The sequence below is a fragment of the Staurois parvus genome, unplaced genomic scaffold, assembly GCF_062004578.1.
Source record: "Staurois parvus isolate SC_StPar_1 unplaced genomic scaffold, SC_StPar_1.0 ptg000303l, whole genome shotgun sequence".
In the NCBI taxonomy this organism is placed as follows: domain Eukaryota; kingdom Metazoa; phylum Chordata; class Amphibia; order Anura; family Ranidae; genus Staurois; species Staurois parvus.
The window spans coordinates 4163340-4182268 of record NW_028318099.1 but is presented as its reverse complement, the minus strand read 5'-3'; the positions used below and the strand labels follow the sequence as shown (position 1 = coordinate 4182268).

Sequence of the window (18929 nt, the reverse complement as noted above, 5' to 3'; positions counted from 1 at the left end):
AGGGCCTGAGCAAGCGGCAGGTGTCACGCATGAGCTGCCAATGGCTGACATCTAAGTTACACAGGGGAGTACCTTTATCCGCTTGTAACATCAGGAAATCGGTGATGGCCTTTCGCTGCTCGTAAAGGCGGTCTAACATGTGTAGGGTTGAATTCCACCTTGTTGCAACGTCGCAGATCAGGCGATGCTGTGGAATTCCGTTCTGCCGCTGCAGCTCAATGAGGGTGTTCTTTGCGGTGTAGGAATGGCTGAAATGCATGCACAGTTTACGTGACATTTTAAGGATGTCTTGCAGTGGGATGGTGGATTTTAGGAACCGCTTGACAACCAGATTGAACACGTGAGCCATGCATGGCGCATGGCACAACCTTCCTTGACGCAGAGCAGACACCATGTTCTTTCCGTTGTCAGTCAACATGGTTCCGATTTTTAGTTTGCGCGGAGACAGCCATCTGTCGATTTCTCTGTTCATTACACTCAGCAGTTCCTCCCCTGTGTGACTACGTTCGCCAAGGCATACCAGGTGCAGCACAGCGTGACACCGTTGCGCCCTGCACATGTGATATGCCGGTCGGGTAATGGGACTTGGCACGGGGGTGGCGGCTGAGGACACGGCGGAAAAAGAGGTGGTAGAGGCGGACATGCTTGCTGGACCAAGGACGTGCAAACGTGGAGGCAAAAGCGTCGTGACCTGTCCAAGTTGCTGGTGCGGCTGTGCCGGCACCACGTTCACCCAGTGGGCCGTAAATGACATGTACTGTCCCTGACCGTAGTTACAGCTCCACACGTCGGCGCTGCCGTGCACTTTGGCAGAGACCGACATGCTCAAAGACTGGCCCACCATCTCTTCTACATGTGAATGCAGGGCTGGCACTGCCTTTTGGGCAAAGAAATGACGGCTTGGCACTCTCCACCGCGGCGCGGCACAAGCCATCATTTCTCGGAAAGGTGCTGAGTCCACCAGTTGGAAAGGGAGGGACTGCAGCACCAGCAACTTGGACAGGAGGACGTTCAGCTTTTGCACCGTCGGGTGCGTGCTCGCAAACTGTTGTCTCTTGGATACGGATTCCAAGAAAGACTGTTGACGGAATCCGAGAAGAGGAGTAGCAGGAGAAGGAGCATCTGAACGAGCGGAAGATGCCAATGAGCGACAACTCCCCTCAGCAGAGGTGTTGGAGCCTTGACTGGCTGATAGAGGGCGATTGACGACGTCGGGTGACGGAGCAAGTAACGGAGCGGGTGATGGAGCGGGGGCTGGGGCAGGCAGAACCGCCGTATGTTTATCACGGTTTTCCCAGGCCACCGAATGGTGACGCTGCATATGCTGACGCAACGCTGTAGTCCCAACATGGGCCCCCTGGCCACGCTTGCATTTCTGGCCACATAGTCGACATACGGCTACATTTACTTCCTCGGGCGGCTTGAGGAAAAATTGCCACACCACCGAGTAGGAAACTTTGCCCCCGCTACTCTTCACTGGCTGACTGCTACTTCCTCCGTGCGCACCGGCACCACTACTGGCCGTGGTGGTAGGCTGCAGTGGAGCTGGTGCTCTACTCCGTGGACGTTTGGCTCCACTGACACTGATGCGACCCTGCTGCTGTCTCCTGGGCAACCCACCGACTGTTTTGCTCGCTGCCAAGCTGCCACCCTCTTCTCCTGATGATGCGGAAGAAATTGCCTGATGACGACGAGGCTGCCAAGTGCGATCAACCTCCTCATCATCAAGTAGGGTCTCCGCCTCACTACTAGCCCCCTCGGCTGCGTCTGGGTCAGGAGACAGACCTGTCTCTAGACCGGCTACCGAGCCACTCTCCTCGCCAGTACTTGTTCGCTTGGCTGCTGAAAAGGCCGATGTCTCCCCCCGTTCCTGACCGCCCTCTGTTAGCTCTTCCTCACTGTACAGTGGGGCTGAGCCCACAGCATGCGATACTTCGCTTGGTGAGGGAACAGCAAAGGACAGGGGCAGGTAGAGGACACGTGATTTCAGTGGGCTTGGTCCCGGGCCATGCCAACTAACGGTTGTGTCTGACGTACCCACCGACCGTTGGCTGTAGGTGTCAGAGGTGACCTGGGAAGAGGAAGACGACCGAGCCAACCAATCAATGACGGCAGGGTTGTCGGTGGAGACACGACCGCTGGATGACACCGGGAGCACTGGCCTCTGGCTGCGAATACTGCTGCCTCGACCCCTTCCTCTGCTGCCACGTCTGCTCGCTCCTAAAACATTGCCTCCTCTGCCACTCCTCTGCATGTTGTCTGACATACTATTTAATTCAACGATTAGGTGTCCCTGAGTAACAATTCTCTGGCACTCAGTAACAATTCTGTCTGTCCCTGAGTATGAATTCTGTGGCCCTGAGTAACAATTCTGTGTCTGTGCGAGTAACAATTCTGTGTCTGTGCGAGTAACAATTCTGTGTCTGTGCAAGTAACAATTTTGTGTCTGTGCGAGTAACAATTCTCTGGCACTCAGTAACAATTCTGTCTGTCCCTGAGTAACAATTCTCTGGCACTCAGTAACAATTCTGTCTGTCCCTGAGTAACAATTCTCTGGCACTCAGTAACAATTCTGTCTGTCCCTGAGTAACAATTCTCTGGCACTCAGTAACAATTCTGTCTGTCCCTGAGTATGAATTCTGTGGCCCTGAGTAACAATTCTGTGTCTGCGCGAGTAACAATTCTGTGTCTGTGCAAGTAACAATTTTGTGTCTGTGCAAGTAACAATTTTGTGTCTGTGCGAGTAACAATTCTCTGGCACTCAGTAACAATTCTGTCTGTCCCTGAGTAACAATTCTCTGGCACTCAGTAACAATTCTGTCTGTCCCTGAGTAACAATTCTCTGGCACTCAGTAACAATTCTGTCTGTCCCTGAGTAACAATTCTCTGGCACTCAGTAACAATTGTGTGTCTGTGCAAGTAACAATTCTGTGTCTGTGCAAGTAACAATTTTGTGTCTGTGAGAGTAACAATTCTCTGGCACTCAGTAACAATTCTGTCTGTCCCTGAGTAACAATTCTCTGGCACTCAGTAACAATTCTGTCTGTCCCTGAGTATGAATTCTGTGGCCCTGAGTAACAATTCTGTCTCTGTGCGAGTAACAATTCTGTGTCTGTGCAAGTAACAATTTTGTGTCTGTGAGAGTAACAATTCTCTGGCACTCAGTAACAATTCTGTCTGTCCCTGAGTAACAATTCTCTGGCACTCAGTAACAATTCTGTCTTCCCTGAGTAACAATTCTCTGGCACTCAGTAACAATTCTGTCTGTCCCTGAGTATGAATTCTGTGGCCCTGAGTAACAATTCTGTCTCTGTGCGAGTAACAATTCTGTGTCTGTGCAAGTAACAATTTTGTGTCTGTGAGAGTAACAATTCTCTGGCACTCAGTAACAATTCTGTCTGTCCCTGAGTAACAATTCTCTGGCACTCAGTAACAATTCTGTCTGTCCCTGAGTATGAATTCTGTGGCCCTGAGTAACAATTGTGTGTCTGTGCAAGTAACAATTCTGTGTCTGTGCAAGTAACAATTTTGTGTCTGTGAGAGTAACAATTCTCTGGCACTCAGTAACAATTCTGTCTGTCCCTGAGTAACAATTCTCTGGCACTCAGTAACAATTCTGTCTGTCCCTGAGTAACAATTCTGTCTGTCCCTGAGTATGAATTCTGTGGCCCTGAGTAAGAATTCTCTGGCACTCAGTAACAATTCTGTCTGTCCCTGAGTATGAATTCTGTGGCCCTGAGTAACAATTGTGTGTCTGTGCAAGTAACAATTCTGTGTCTGTGCAAGTAACAATTTTGTGTCTGTGAGAGTAACAATTCTCTGGCACTCAGTAACAATTCTGTCTGTCCCTGAGTAACAATTCTCTGGCACTCAGTAACAATTCTGTCTGTCCCTGAGTATGAATTCTGTGGCCCTGAGTAACAATTCTGTCTCTGTGCGAGTAACAATTCTGTCTCTGTGCGAGTAACAATTCTGTGTCTGTGCAAGTAACAATTTTGTGTCTGTGAGAGTAACAATTCTCTGGCACTCAGTAACAATTCTGTCTGTCCCTGAGTAAGAATTCTCTGGCACTCAGTAACAATTCTGTCTGTCCCTGAGTAACAATTCTCTGGCACTCAGTAACAATTCTGTCTGTCCCTGAGTAACAATTCTGTCTGTCCCTGAGTATGAATTCTGTGGCCCTGAGTAAGAATTCTCTGGCACTCAGTAACAATTCTGTCTGTCCCTGAGTATGAATTCTGTGGCCCTGAGTAACAATTGTGTGTCTGTGCAAGTAACAATTCTGTGTCTGTGCAAGTAACAATTTTGTGTCTGTGAGAGTAACAATTCTCTGGCACTCAGTAACAATTCTGTCTGTCCCTGAGTAACAATTCTCTGGCACTCAGTAACAATTCTGTCTGTCCCTGAGTAACAATTCTCTGGCACTCAGTAACAATTCTGTCTGTCCCTGAGTAACAATTCTCTGGCACTCAGTAACAATTCTGTCTGTCCCTGAGTAACAATTCTGTCTGTCCCTGAGAATGAATTCTGTGGCCCTGAGTAAGAATTCTCTGGCACTCAGTAACAATTCTGTCTGTCCCTGAGTAACAATTCTCTGGCACTCAGTAACAATTCTGTCTGTCCCTGAGTATGAATTCTGTGGCCCTGAGTAACAATTGTGTGTCTGTGCAAGTAACAATTCTGTGTCTGTGCAAGTAACAATTTTGTGTCTGTGAGAGTAACAATTCTCTGGCACTCAGTAACAATTCTGTCTGTCCCTGAGTAACAATTCTCTGGCACTCAGTAACAATTCTGTCTGTCCCTGAGTAACAATTCTGTCTGTCCCTGAGTATGAATTCTGTGGCCCTGAGTAAGAATTCTCTGGCACTCAGTAACAATTCTGTCTGTCCCTGAGTATGAATTCTGTGGCCCTGAGTAACAATTGTGTGTCTGTGCAAGTAACAATTCTGTGTCTGTGCAAGTAACAATTTTGTGTCTGTGAGAGTAACAATTCTCTGGCACTCAGTAACAATTCTGTCTGTCCCTGAGTAACAATTCTCTGGCACTCAGTAACAATTCTGTCTGTCCCTGAGTATGAATTCTGTGGCCCTGAGTAACAATTCTGTCTCTGTGCGAGTAACAATTCTGTGTCTGTGCAAGTAACAATTTTGTGTCTGTGAGAGTAACAATTCTCTGGCACTCAGTAACAATTCTGTCTGTCCCTGAGTAAGAATTCTCTGGCACTCAGTAACAATTCTGTCTGTCCCTGAGTAACAATTCTCTGGCACTCAGTAACAATTCTGTCTGTCCCTGAGTAACAATTCTGTCTGTCCCTGAGTATGAATTCTGTGGCCCTGAGTAAGAATTCTCTGGCACTCAGTAACAATTCTGTCTGTCCCTGAGTATGAATTCTGTGGCCCTGAGTAACAATTGTGTGTCTGTGCAAGTAACAATTCTGTGTCTGTGCAAGTAACAATTTTGTGTCTGTGAGAGTAACAATTCTCTGGCACTCAGTAACAATTCTGTCTGTCCCTGAGTAACAATTCTCTGGCACTCAGTAACAATTCTGTCTGTCCCTGAGTAACAATTCTCTGGCACTCAGTAACAATTCTGTCTGTCCCTGAGTAACAATTCTCTGGCACTCAGTAACAATTCTGTCTGTCCCTGAGTAACAATTCTGTCTGTCCCTGAGAATGAATTCTGTGGCCCTGAGTAAGAATTCTCTGGCACTCAGTAACAATTCTGTCTGTCCCTGAGTAACAATTCTCTGGCACTCAGTAACAATTCTGTCTGTCCCTGAGTAAAAATTCTGTGGCCCTAATAACGTTTCTGTGGCCCTAAGTAACAATTCTCTGGCACTGAGTAACAATTCTGTCTGTCCCTGAGTATGAATTCTGTGGCCCTAACTAGCGTTTCTTTGTCCCTAAATAACGATTCTGTGGCCCTCATTAACAAGTCTGTGTCCCTGAGTAATGGTTCTCTGTCCCTAAGTAACTTCTCTCTGTCCCCAATTCTCGTTTCTGTGGCCCTAACTCTGTCCCTGTCCCTAGTACAGAGCGGTCTGCCTCTGTTCAATGACTGCAGGCAAATGAAGATTTCCAAAATGGCCGCTATATATACCTCGACCATTACACAGTGCTGGCTGGCTGGCTGCTGATTGGCTGATGCGATCACATGTCGTTGAGGAATGCATTATGGGGCAGCGCGCCTTGTCTGCGCGCCTTCCCCGACATCCCCGCTCCGTCGCCGCACATGTCAGCCGCCATTTTCGGAAAAATTTCGATTCGCGCGTCCGAATTAGGCTGTTTTTCGGATTCGGCACGAATCGAAATTTTTCCGATATTCGACTCGAATTCCACTTCGGATACTTCGATTCGCTCATCTCTAGTAGTAATGATACACAATGAAAACCTGTCTTTGTGTAACTAAAAGGCAGACTTGATCCACCCACTGGCTTGTATACCATTTTTGGACAATTTTGCCAAAGCATCCGTAAAGAATTGGAAGGCACCCCAGGGTGCCTGGGCCCCTGGTTGGAATAGGCTGGAATAGAGCTCCAGCTCCTTGTCACCTGATACTAGAGCCATGCCCAGCTATGAAAATGAAAAACAGAATGCATCATCTCTCCAGTGTAGGTGTACAAATGCATTATGGCAAATATAATCCAGCCAAGACAAAAATGGGAAAATATATACAACAAAAGTAACCTTAGACATGTTACACGAAAAAAAAAAAAAGTAGGAGACAAAAATGGAGATTTAAAGAATTTCTAGTATCACACATTTCCAGGATTTTCTCACAGTTCTTAGAACTCCTGACAGCTACACATCGCAGCTTTTGACAGACCTGCTGAGTAGAAGATGTAGCAATGTTTATTTTTTGGAGTCTATTAAAGTACCCTGATTACACGAGAAAAACTGGCATAAAAGGCTATTTATACTGCTTTATATGCTTACGTTAGAGAGCTCTGTCTACAGAAAGTATTGAGGAGCTGCACACAGCTTGGATTATTCTCTGCCTTCACTTGTCTCTAGTCTTGTGCAATCAGCAAAGACAAAATAATCAAGATTTGTCAATAGAAGAGAGCTAATTTAAATACTGCTGGAAGTTTCTGACAACAGATGGCTAATTTAATTCTGCCAGGAAAGTGTGTTATTGAAAAAGTGGATCTGCTTCACTGCACATTTTTATGTTCGGAATCTATGCACAATAATAAAGTAGCATTTCATGTAAAAATGCTTGACTAATCTGAACAAACTGTATTACACAGAAAAGGTTTAACGAGCTTTATGGACAGACACAAAGATGATCTGCACCTCATTTGTAAAATCAGACCAGAATTAAATCTATTGAGATCTGTTCATTCATATTTAAAAGAGAAGAAGTAGGGCCAAAACTCAAAATCTCAAGAGTGCATTCCTTTGACCTGTATTCAGCCATCAGCAGGCTAACGTCTGTAGCAAGTGAGCATACAGAGATGGACGTGGTCATCCATCTTGCTAAGGATCCTCCATCTTGTATCATTTGTACTCCCAAAGCAGCTTCCCTCCAATTTCCCCCCTCCTTCAGGAATGTGGTCTGTATGATGCCAGAGATCACAGGCACAGTGGGAAAGCTCCAGGGTTATAAATCCCCAAACTAGCTGGTGCCTGGGTGTCTGTTAGCTTCTCAATCTGAGATATCGTAAAACCATAAACCAGTCCCTCACTGAGCTTCAAAGACATTCCAGCTAGCTGGAATCACATTTAAAAATCCCCTTTTCGATATAATTTTATATCTGGAAATATGGAAGACTTACAAGGAAACCAGGCATATATTCAGACCGGTCATTTTAATACAAGTCGGCTGATATATTACACCCCTAGCTGAAATCTACAGGAGAGCAGAAAAGAATATCTCCTTAACCGTCCCAAGCAGATATATCATATTTAATATCTAAACGTTCAGCAGATGCTTCTGCATATTAATCTACTAGTGGCAAGGCTGCTACATACACCGAGGGTAAGTTATGGATCATGATATAAACTAAGAGGGATTTTGGTTCTAGCTTGGGTCTCCGACTGCAACACCCTCCCCAAATGAGGCGATTGGTTCTGTGCTTCAAGAGACACCCTGCTGAATTCCTAGAAAGGCTTTGATGCTTGGAACAGAGAGTTAAGTTAAGTTGAGTAGGTCGTTTTGAAGTTGAAGAATCCTCCCTTTTAACATCGGAGCTAACTTTGGGAGATAAGGCACCCTTTTGGCTCAGGAAACTTGATCTGCTTAACCCAGGACTTTTGGCAAGTACTCTATCTCTCTAAATTTCTTTCTGTTATCTCTTTGCTGTGTTATTGCTCTCTGTATATTTATACATATATATTGGCTACATCTTTTTCTGTAAATATTTTTATTGCACCCTTTTGACCTTTTAGTAATAAATCTTACTTTCTGAAAGTGTTGAACTGTTTCTAAAGCTCTTTAATGCAAACTAAGAACCCCTGTCTCTGAAGAGCGCTATTGTGTGTTTTAAACATCTGCATACATCTGTCTGCGGGGACATTGTGCATACAAATGATTATTCCAACATCATAGTGTTATTGCTGATATTACCGAGTTTCTCTTTCTCTGTACAAAAAGGAGGTGGTGGCAGTGTGAAGGGTTAATTGCGTAATTAACCTGACCCAGTAACAATCGCTCCCAGGCTGCAGGTACACAGATTGTGGTGCATTAGCTGGAAAATCTTTGTGCAGGGTGCAGCTGGGCATGGCATTGTTACGCACGTGACAGCGCGGTTTTAGATTGGCTAGTCCTTCGGTCACGAGTTTGGTGAGAAGGGCTGGGGTCTGACACCACGACCGTCACATTGTCCACTGAAGTCACTGAGCTGGTCCAGACTCTCAAGAGACCTGGTCTTTAAAGTTGGGATCCACCCAGATACCTGACCACTCCCGTCCCCTACACAGTTCCGTGCTCCAGTGAGCACTGGAGGGGCAGAGCACAGAGCGGTGACTGACAGCCACAGCTCTCTGCTCACTGAAGATCAGTGGTCTTTGATTGCTAGGTTCTCAATCTTAGAGGCAGCAGGAGACAGATGCAGCATCCACCCAGATGAATATGTAAGGTTTTTTTTAATCCTAATGAATGTCTTTTCCTCTGGCACTCACGGTCTCTTCACAACAAAAGCAGAATCCACTTTTTCATCCAGGTTTTTCTTATGTTTTCAGAGATCACAATTTTCAGGATTTCTTTATCCTCAATATTTGACAGATTCTGACGGCAGCTGTCCATCTCCTCACTCCCTACGTTCCTCTGCTCATCCCTCACAGCTGTTCTCACTGTTGTGGCTCTCTTCCCTTTAGACAGAGTAGCTGGACTACTTGGCAACACCCTGCTGTACCTGAGAAAGGGCGACTACAGTTTCAGGACATGTTATTCAGGCTTCTTGTCACATGACCTCCTAGTCCTCCCAAGTGAAGGATGAACGGAGGAGCGTAGGGTGAGAACAGATGGACACCTGCCACCAGAATATCAAATGTGGATGAATGTCAAATGTTGAAGATAAAGAAATCCTGAAAGGTTGGTCTCTGATGAACTGAGAAAAACCTGCAAGTAGATTCTGCTTTTGATGTGAGGAGGCAGTGAGTGCCAGAGGAAAATAAATTCTTTAAGGAATAGAATAAAAGAGAAAAGCCAATAGTGTGCTTAAAATATTTGTAGAGTGCTCTACATTTATTAACCGCATGCCGCCCAGCCACTGTACATATACGGTGGCAGGGCGGCACTCACAGGCAAAACCACGTTTTAAGACGTGTGTTTTGTAAACAAATAGGGGGCGTGCGCGAGGCACGCCGCCGCCCTATTTGTCCCGCGGATCACCGCCGCAGATGTCAGTCGCCGGGTCACAGCCGTTCCTTAGCGGCTATGTCCCGGCGATCGGCGGCAAACAGTGACAGAGAGCACAGCTGCAGTAGCTGTGCTGTCTGTCACTTCCTTCTCAGCTCGAGGATGAGCTGATCGAGAAAAAACTGTTTCTCTTTCTGGATCAGCCTTGTCCCTCCCAGTACACACACCCGCCCCCTAGTAAAACACTCCCCTCACTCCTATAACCCTTCCCTGAAAAATAAAGTTAACCCCTTCCTCCCCATTGCCATTAGTACAGTGTCAGTTTTTTTTTTTTTGCACTGATCACTGTATTAGTGTTTTTGGGGATGTCAATGACCCCAAGTCAGTACCCCCCAATGTCAATGTATAGCAAAAAAATGGCGTAAATTGCAGTATTTATACCATAGTTTGTAGACGCTATAACTTTCACACAAAGCAATCAATATACACTTATTGGGATTTTTTTTTACCAAAAACATGTAGCAGAATACATTTTGGCCTAAATTTATAACCAACTTTGAGTTTACTATATATTTTTTCTAGCTGAAAATAAAAAATATTGTTTTTCTTCAAAATTTTTGGCCTTTTTTTGTTTATAGCGTGAAAAATAAAAAGCGCACAGGTGATCAAAAAGAAAGCTCTATTTGTGTGAAAAAAAAGTACGTAAACTTAGTTTGGGTGCAGCATTGCATGACCTCGCAATTATCAGTTGAATTAGTGCAGCGCCGAGTAGCAAAAAGAGGCCTGGTCATTAAGGAGGGTAAATCCTTAGGAGCTGATGGGAATCACTGATACAAAACAATACATATTACACCACCTGCAATATTTTCTTTGAACACACTTCAAATAGTTTACTACATGTGTAGGTGTGTGATGCACACGTTAATCAGCTATGGCAACATATTAAATGCAGCTTTAAAATATTTTTTTTCTTCAGAGAAAGCTATAATCCTCTTGGTGCCAGTCAATGAAGTTAAATCCTAAAACATCCAACTGTTATTCTGTTTCAGTAATCCGTAAATCTTTGCAGTTCTGATTATTGAGACCCAGATTATGCAAGATATCTAAATGTTTCCATTTATTCAAAGTTTTATTAGAGACTGTTAGGGCTCATGAATTTCTTATATTGCCACCACAAAAATTGAATTGTAAAAATTAAGTGAAAATATTTTACAACAAATTAAAATACAATGTTAATTTCAAAATTTCTTCATGTACCTTGTAAATTGACCCTCACACCATTTTGGTAGTTGAGGCAGCACAGTGGATTAGAGGTTAGCACTTGCATCACAAGGGTCCTTGCTTTAAATCTCAACCAGGATACCTGCATTGAGTTAGCATGTGTTCCCTGTGCGTCTATGAGGTTCCCCCGAAGACATATTGGTGAATTAATTGGTTTCTGTCTAAATTGGCCATAGCATGTATGTATGTATGTATGTATGCATGTGAGGTAGGGACCTTAAACTGTAAGCTCCTAAAGAGCAGGGACTGATGTGAATGTACAATATGTAAAGTACTGTATACCTTGTCAGCACTATATAAATACCTCGAATACATAAATTGCAACCTGAATCCAATAAGCAGGCCTACGAATGTTGTCTTAAAAAAGAACTTGGAGTAGGGAGTTTATGGTGGTCAGACTTTGGCACAGATCAACATCGCTCCTCTAAAAAGGAGTCAGGTACTAGTCCATGAAACATAAATGGAATTCATGTTTGTAGAATAAGTGATCAGGTCTGTGTGTGTCAAAACTATACTATTCATTACGGCCTGATGGCTAGCTTTAAAGTGTTACTAAACCCACAGCAGTAAAATCAGTCTGTATATGCAGAAAGCATGCTTGTTATACTCACTGTGGAACCTAAGGGGTTAATCCTCTGCATTGTGTAATAAGGATGTTTGATCCTGTCTTCTCTGATCCTCCCCTTCATTCATCTGCTGCTAAAATAGAGCCTTATGGGCAAGCTGCACATGCTCAGTTTAGTATGTATTGCTAGAGAGTTTTTTTATTGAGAGAGTGCATTTGATCAGCACACGGCAAATCAGCATTGTCCAGAGGGTCGGTGGTCCTGCAGCCTCATAGGACAGTCAGGGGAGAATGAAAACTCCTTCTTCAAGCTTTAACCAATGCTCTGCTGGACAGTAAGAAGTCACAAGACTGCTCTAACTGCTGATGAGAAAAGGTATTTAGCAGTTTATATTTACTAAAATAATTGCATTTTCATGTTCTGTGCACTGAGGGAGACCAGATATAGTGAATGCAGAGTCCTGGGTTTAGTAACAATTAAGCTTGCTAGCAACATAACAGACCAGAGCTGATTGTATTCTATAATTTGTACTTTCTTTTTGAAAATTAGCCTATTTTGGATAGTTCATGGAGGGACACATAAAAAATTTTCTCTGTATTTATGACCATCAGTTGAAAACTCCATACCCAGGTGTGGACTGATCATTTGGAAACTGGGGCACTGCCAAAGGGCCTGGGGTCAGTAGGGGACCCCATGAGATGACCCTGGTACCTTTTTCATAGGCTTTTTTGAGTTTGGGCAAAGGACACAGGGGCCACATGATCCCCTATTGCCCGGGGGCCCCATGAGTTGTCAGTCCACCCCTGTCCATACCAGTACATTTCTGAAGGAAACTTGTCTGCTAAATGTAACACTGCCACAAAATCAAAGTCAAGCAATAGTTATTCACATTTGAAAAAAAAGTATCAAAACTGCAGTTTATGGCTCCAAAATCAGTAAGTCCCCTAACAAAGCATATTGTGAACCTGAATTAAAAATACACCTTTAAACCAATTTTTCCAATGGGTGGAACATGCACTCCGCTAGGCAAGCCCTCAATGCCGCATGGGAAACTACTTGAGCAGGGCAATGGAAAGAACACTGCATTGAACACTGGGGTCCATATCCTAAAGCTGTTTTTCCACTACAGATCAGCTTTAAGGCCAGATCAAGTTCAGATGTTTTTAGATCTTGCCCTAAATGCAAGCCAAGGTCTGCTTTTTGAGTGTGCCCACTTGCAGAACAGCAGTAAAAAAGGGGGGGAATAATTTGATAACGCTCACCTTTTCCTGGATTCCGTAGTTCAGAGGATGACACTATTATTATGCTACCAAGTTTTTGGAGAATGCCAAGTGTAATTATTGTACGTACTTGGCACTTGGAATGTTGTGTGTGCAGCAGCCATTTAGTCCACATCCCCAGTCTCCTATGATATATCTTCATAAGAAAGAATCACTCAGTGACCTTTTCCTCTCTCCCCCTCTGTAAGGGATTTCTGGCAAGACTAATTCCTGCAAGAGAATTGCTGGTTGTGACATGTGCGCAGAAATGCGCGATCGCGCACACGCACGGCGAAGATTGGCACCAGACGGCCTATTTAAGGAGTGTCTCTGCTCATGTTCAGTGCTGACTGGTCTTCAGCTCCCCCGTGTCCTGCTTGTTCCTGTGTTATTCCTTTGTTGCTTACCCGGCTTGTTCCTCACCTGACTCTGATTGCTCTCCTGATTGATACTGGCTCCGGACTTCGGCTCTGCTCCTGACCTTGGCTTTTCCTTCTGATTCTGTACCGTACTGCCCGACTGTTGATGACCCTGGCTATTCCATGACACTGCTCCTGTCTCTTGTCCTCACTACCTGCCTTGTTCTGGTGCATGCCTGGCAATCTACAAAACCTGCTCTGCCTACTACTACTCTGCCAAAATCAGAGGATCATCAGCCTTCCAAGGTCATCATCTGCAAGAGCTGCAAACAACAACTACTGGCGCTCTTGTTCCCCTGGGTCCTAGACTCCCTCTGTTCCAACTCCAGCAGGGTCAGGGCTAGTGACACAAGTGAGGCCGACCTTGTCATTTCAGTCTCCCATCAGGTACCTGACACCCTCCCACCTCCCAGAAGGGTAGAGGTCGGGCACTGCGTTCTTCACATCAACAACTCCAAATTTGATGCTGAGATGCTGATTACTCCCCAGGGGTCTTTTTTTAAGTTGTATGCAGGGTTTCTGCAAGGGGAGGCAGAAAACATTAAAAAGAAAGCCCTTGCAAGTGTAGGTTCACGGTCTGCTTCAAATGTTACTAAGGTAACAGTGCTATTGTAAAGTCAACTGTCTTAAAGAGGAACAATTAAGTCCTGCTAGATTACTTCAGATTGGTCCCTTCTGCGGGTATAGCTATATAAAACATTAAAAATAAGTGTCTATCCTGTTAAAAATCCAGTAATACACTGTCTCAACCTGATTTGCACATGCATAGCTGCTCTCTATTTTTTGGCACTGTGCTGAATGTAGAGGCCAATCTGCTGACAGGTTAAAGATTTACTGCTGCTCAGGGACTATGTGCTTCAGCAAAATGGCAGCCTCCAGCAAGAAGAAACAGGAATTATGCTGGAGGCAATTTACAGCACACACTAATTTTGGTAGCATAATTATTACTGTAGAATGTATGTTCCTTACTAAAGAACAAGATCAAGTTGTTGTTATGGGTAAAGTTCCGCTTTAGGTTAAGTGCCTCTGTGGAGCTACATGAATCTTATGTCTAGGCAGTACAAATAGCCTAGACTTTCCTTCCTGGTCTGAAATGTAACGGTCAGTTATGCCACAGCTTATTCTGACCATGCAGTGCTGTCATGTGACAGATTATTAGCAGGGGCAGGGCCTGATCAAGACATAGCCCTGTGCACAGCCTGGTCGAAGACACAATTTGCAGACTGTTCATAATTTAAAAGACACAATAAGGTGCCTCCAGTTCCTTTTGCATTTGAGCACTTTTAGGCTACTTCAGGTTTACTTTAAGCCATAGTGCGGCTTAGGTATCTGATAAAAATGAAATCCTGTACAACACAATGAAGTAAAAAAAAAATTAGGATGCAAACACTTTAGGGAAGTAATGGAACAGTCTACACTAGACAGAAAGCCATAATTAGCACAGAAGGGATTAGACTCATATAGAGCTGTTAAAGCAGAAGAGTCTGGATCACCAAGGAATATATAAGCATTGTTTTAGTACTGTAAGAGGTGAAAATGAGACTTTTACAACAGACAGAAAAAAGTGCAAGAGATAGTCATTTATAAAGCACTGACAGATAAAAACCCTTGTGACAATTATCCCACATAGATTGAAAATACAGCAATTTTCTATACAAGCAGCTTTCATTGTCTAATGAATGGCAATAAAATAGATTCAAAGTTAGTCATGCACCTTGTCAAATTCAGACAGCCCTGTTTGATCCAAATAAAACTGGGTAATTGCAGTTATTTTTTTGCCTTTTTACAAGATGTGTGTGGGAGATGTTGTCTTGTCACATGCAAATCAATACCAGCACACAATATCTGTGAGATTCACTAGTGGGACAGGTTAATTTAATTAGTTTTGTCTCACACCTCCTTAGTGTGAAAAAACTACTATTCAACATACACTAAATTAAACCCAGAGGTGTAGCCAGACTATTACAGTGAAAATGAATATTGAAATATGCTATTAGAGGCAGCATGCCATATGCTCACAGTGGTGTTTGCACTTATTAGATTGTACAGTCCAAGTCCAACACAGTCCAGTTCACTAATTAGGCAATTGCAGACACCAAATAAAAAACATTGATTGTTCCCCAAGTACATTGGATGTACAGTTTGCTTCCCCTGTATCCCCTGTTTCTCATCCTGTCCTGTTAAAACGTTGGATTTAACCAAAAATGTCCGGTAGTGATTCAGGGACTAGGGAGTAGGATGATCAAAAACCCAAAAATAAGAGGTTGTATGTTTTCTGATGAGTGTAAAGTATGGATGAAGACCATATAATTTATAAAAGTGGTAAAATAGAATGAATGGTCTATTTTCAAGGATAGATACATATTTGCTAGCCACGCTGTACAAAAAAAAACTATTTATAGTAAGGCATATCTAAAATTATTTGGTTCTTATCCTGTTTATCACATTGTTGTCATGGGAAATATAATCTAGTTCAGTGTGGATTGCCAAACCTCATTGTTGGTGAATTTATAATTTAAAGGGCTGTATGTCTAGGTTTCCTGGTCCCCAGTGTGTACACCAAACAAGCTGCAAACACTGCCTGCAGTTCCAGATAAGACACCAGTACAAGAATGTTAGCATATACCAAGTCATAGAAAGCTTACTATGATCATTACTATAAAAAGCCTTCTATAAAACTCTGGAACACTGTGCCAGCTAGTACATTTTATATATATATAGCACATACCATTGTCTACCCTCTTTATTCTTGTTACAACAGAAGTTATATTTAGACATCAGAATGAAGGTACAATATCTCTTATGAATGACTGTTAAATTCACAGAGTAAAAAATAATAAAATAGTTGCTTCTTGTGAAGTGATGCAATCTCACATAGTCAGCAAGTGCTTCATGCATTTACAGCTAAATAATTAAAAAGAAAGGGAAGATATGGGGAAATAAAAGGTCATTATAAAAGGCTGAATGCTTGAGTTTTGCAGGCAGTCTTGTAACTATACTATTTGTGTTGTTTGGGAGCATCTAAAAGTAGTTCCAACACTCCTTGTCTAATTTAGAGATTCATATTTATGGAAGCTCAGGCTGTGTTCATGTTTCATTTGTGTTTTTGCGGAGATGGTTCATACACATATGAGCAGATCTCTTGTCTAGTATGATGCCCATCATTGCTTGATTTACTAATCTGATAGGGCCCGGCTGTGTCCACAACTCAGGAGAAGATACAATTCTGTACACACTTGAGAGGTTTCACTTTACCCTCTATAAAAAAAAGTAATGATCATTGTCCGGTAGCCCAAAAAAAAACTAGTTACACTTAGCCTGGCCATACACTATACAATTTTCTTACAATTTTCTGCCCAATTTCCTTTAGATTTACCTTCAGCTATGTAGTGCAAGGGTCTGCCTAATTGGATATAATTGAAAGTGTTGTATAGGTTTGACCTCATATTATATGGTTTTTGGTAAATCTAAAGCAAAATTCTCAAGAAAATTGTATAAATGTATGGCCAGCTTTATGCTCACTCCAACACAACTTGAAACCACTCCATCATGTTACAGGCTGATTTTTTGGGGAACCATTTAACGCTCACTCTGGAAGATTATATAACTATAGTACTTTCCATATATTTAGAGTTCCATAAATCCTAATAAACAGAACTGGTTTTAAACCATTTACCCAGGGATGAACAGAACTTGCCTGAAGCATTCTATTCATGTACACAAATCCCCTGTGTACATTGTAGTTAGTTATGTGGTCTTAAATGCTGAAACAAATTATATAGGATATATATAGGTCAATACCCTATCTTAAACAATGATGTAAGCCAGACGTTATCAGAATTCACTAATGGAGGTCAAACCTTCATTGTACCTGTGCATAAGCAATTACAAGCTCAGAAGTGCGAGACAATAAAATAATTATACTTGGCCAACAATGATATCTTGCATACATGTCTGCACTCACACGTTAAAAAATGAATACATACCTATAGGCTCTGAGGCTGGGTTGATGTTCTAAAGGAGCAGTACTTTAGTAAATCACGCAGATGTGACAAATAAAGTGAAGGTCAAGCTTAGCTGAAGTCTTGCATTAGTTTCCAAAGCAGTTATGGACATCTTACTGTACTTACAATATTCACACTTCAGTTGATATGATCATGTTGCCCATAAAGTCAAAAAAGCAATCATCACTTTAGTGAAGATTCCTGGATCCAGCTCACACGGTACACAGTGAGAAGACGAGAAGACTTGGCTTTGGTACAGACTTGCTGTGACCTGTATCAATGTGCAGATCACGCTTCAACTCTCATAAATTTCCTGTAACGTGACCAGCTAAACTCAAGCACTGCCTTTACTTTGACTTTCCTGCCTGCTTGATATATTGTGCAAACATTACAAGCTACTTAAAATAATGAATACATTTTTGAGAGGACCATACTAGATAAATAAACAAAGTGTCATTCTATATTTATACCAACTCTGTTCACACGATGAAGCTCATCCAGCTTGAGTTCTATTTAGCTTACCTAAATGATATTGCTTATATGGTACATCATTATGGAAAACATTGATTGGTTTCATTGCTTCACTTGTGCATTAATCAATCACTTGAGTCCCTGGACTTTTGCTCCCTAAATCTCCTAGAGTCCCGGAAAGTGTTTTTCAATTTGGTGATATCTCAGTTCCACACTTTATACCTTTTAATTGATTGGGAGGTGCCAATAAGTATGGTTTCAGTATTGTCACAGTTTAATTAAATAGTTTACCCCAATTATTTATTATTTTTGTTTTTTGGAATAAACAGTGCTTTAATATGGTAGCAAATTTGGGAACTTTTTTATTTCCTTGATTTTTATTGGTAATAAATAGAAAAAAATTAAGAAAATAAAATAGTTTTCCTGTAATTCACTCTCATTATTTACCACAAAATATAATCATCAGCAAAGTCTGCTGATTAAAATTATATCACATTATTGTGACTTTTATGTAATACAAACACACACACACATTACCCACTTACAAAGAAATGAAGGGTCTATAAGTTACATCATAGGTGTATTTTAAATGACAGACAGAATATCAGCCAAAAATCCAGAAAAACCACGATACAAAATGTTATTTTACTCACTGAACTGCAATTCAATTTATAAGTATTTGAACCCCTACCAACCAACAATAATTCTGGCTCCCACAGACTGGCTATCAGCTCACGTGGTACACAGATTAGTCCTGTCAATTTAAGAAGGTGTTCCTAATGACAACTTGACCAAAGAGCTGTCAAAGTATGTCAGGGACAAGACTATAGACCTGCACAAGGCTGGAATGGGCTACAAGGCCATCAGCAAGAAGCTTGGTGAGAAGGAAGCAACTGTTGGAGCAATTATTTGCAAATGGAAGAAATACAAAAAAGTAATCATCAATCGTCCTCGGTCTGGAGCTCCATGAAACGTTTCGTCTCATGGGGTAAGGATGATCATAAGAAAACTGAGGGATCAGCCCAGAACTACACAGGAGAAGCTTGTAGATGATTTCAAGGCAGTTGGGACCACAGTCACCAAACAAACCATTGGTAACAGAATACGCTGCCATGAATTGAAATCCTG

The 18929-nt window shown here is 42.6% G+C and overlaps 1 protein-coding gene across 3 annotated transcripts in view; it reads right to left on the bottom strand.

The window, feature by feature from the left end:
• The window catches only part of PHYHIPL (phytanoyl-CoA 2-hydroxylase interacting protein like), a 172964-nt gene that overhangs the window by 73856 nt on the left and 80179 nt on the right, over positions 1–18929 (bottom strand). Inside the window, exon 1 of one of the 3 annotated variants that reach the window (XM_089683160.1) lies at positions 17313–17443. The exons of the other annotated variants lie outside the window; for them this stretch is intronic. The gene's annotated coding sequence lies outside the window, so the exon portion shown is untranslated. Of the gene's footprint in view, positions 1–17312; positions 17444–18929 lie in introns of those variants that run through there. 3 annotated transcript variants of the gene reach the window in all.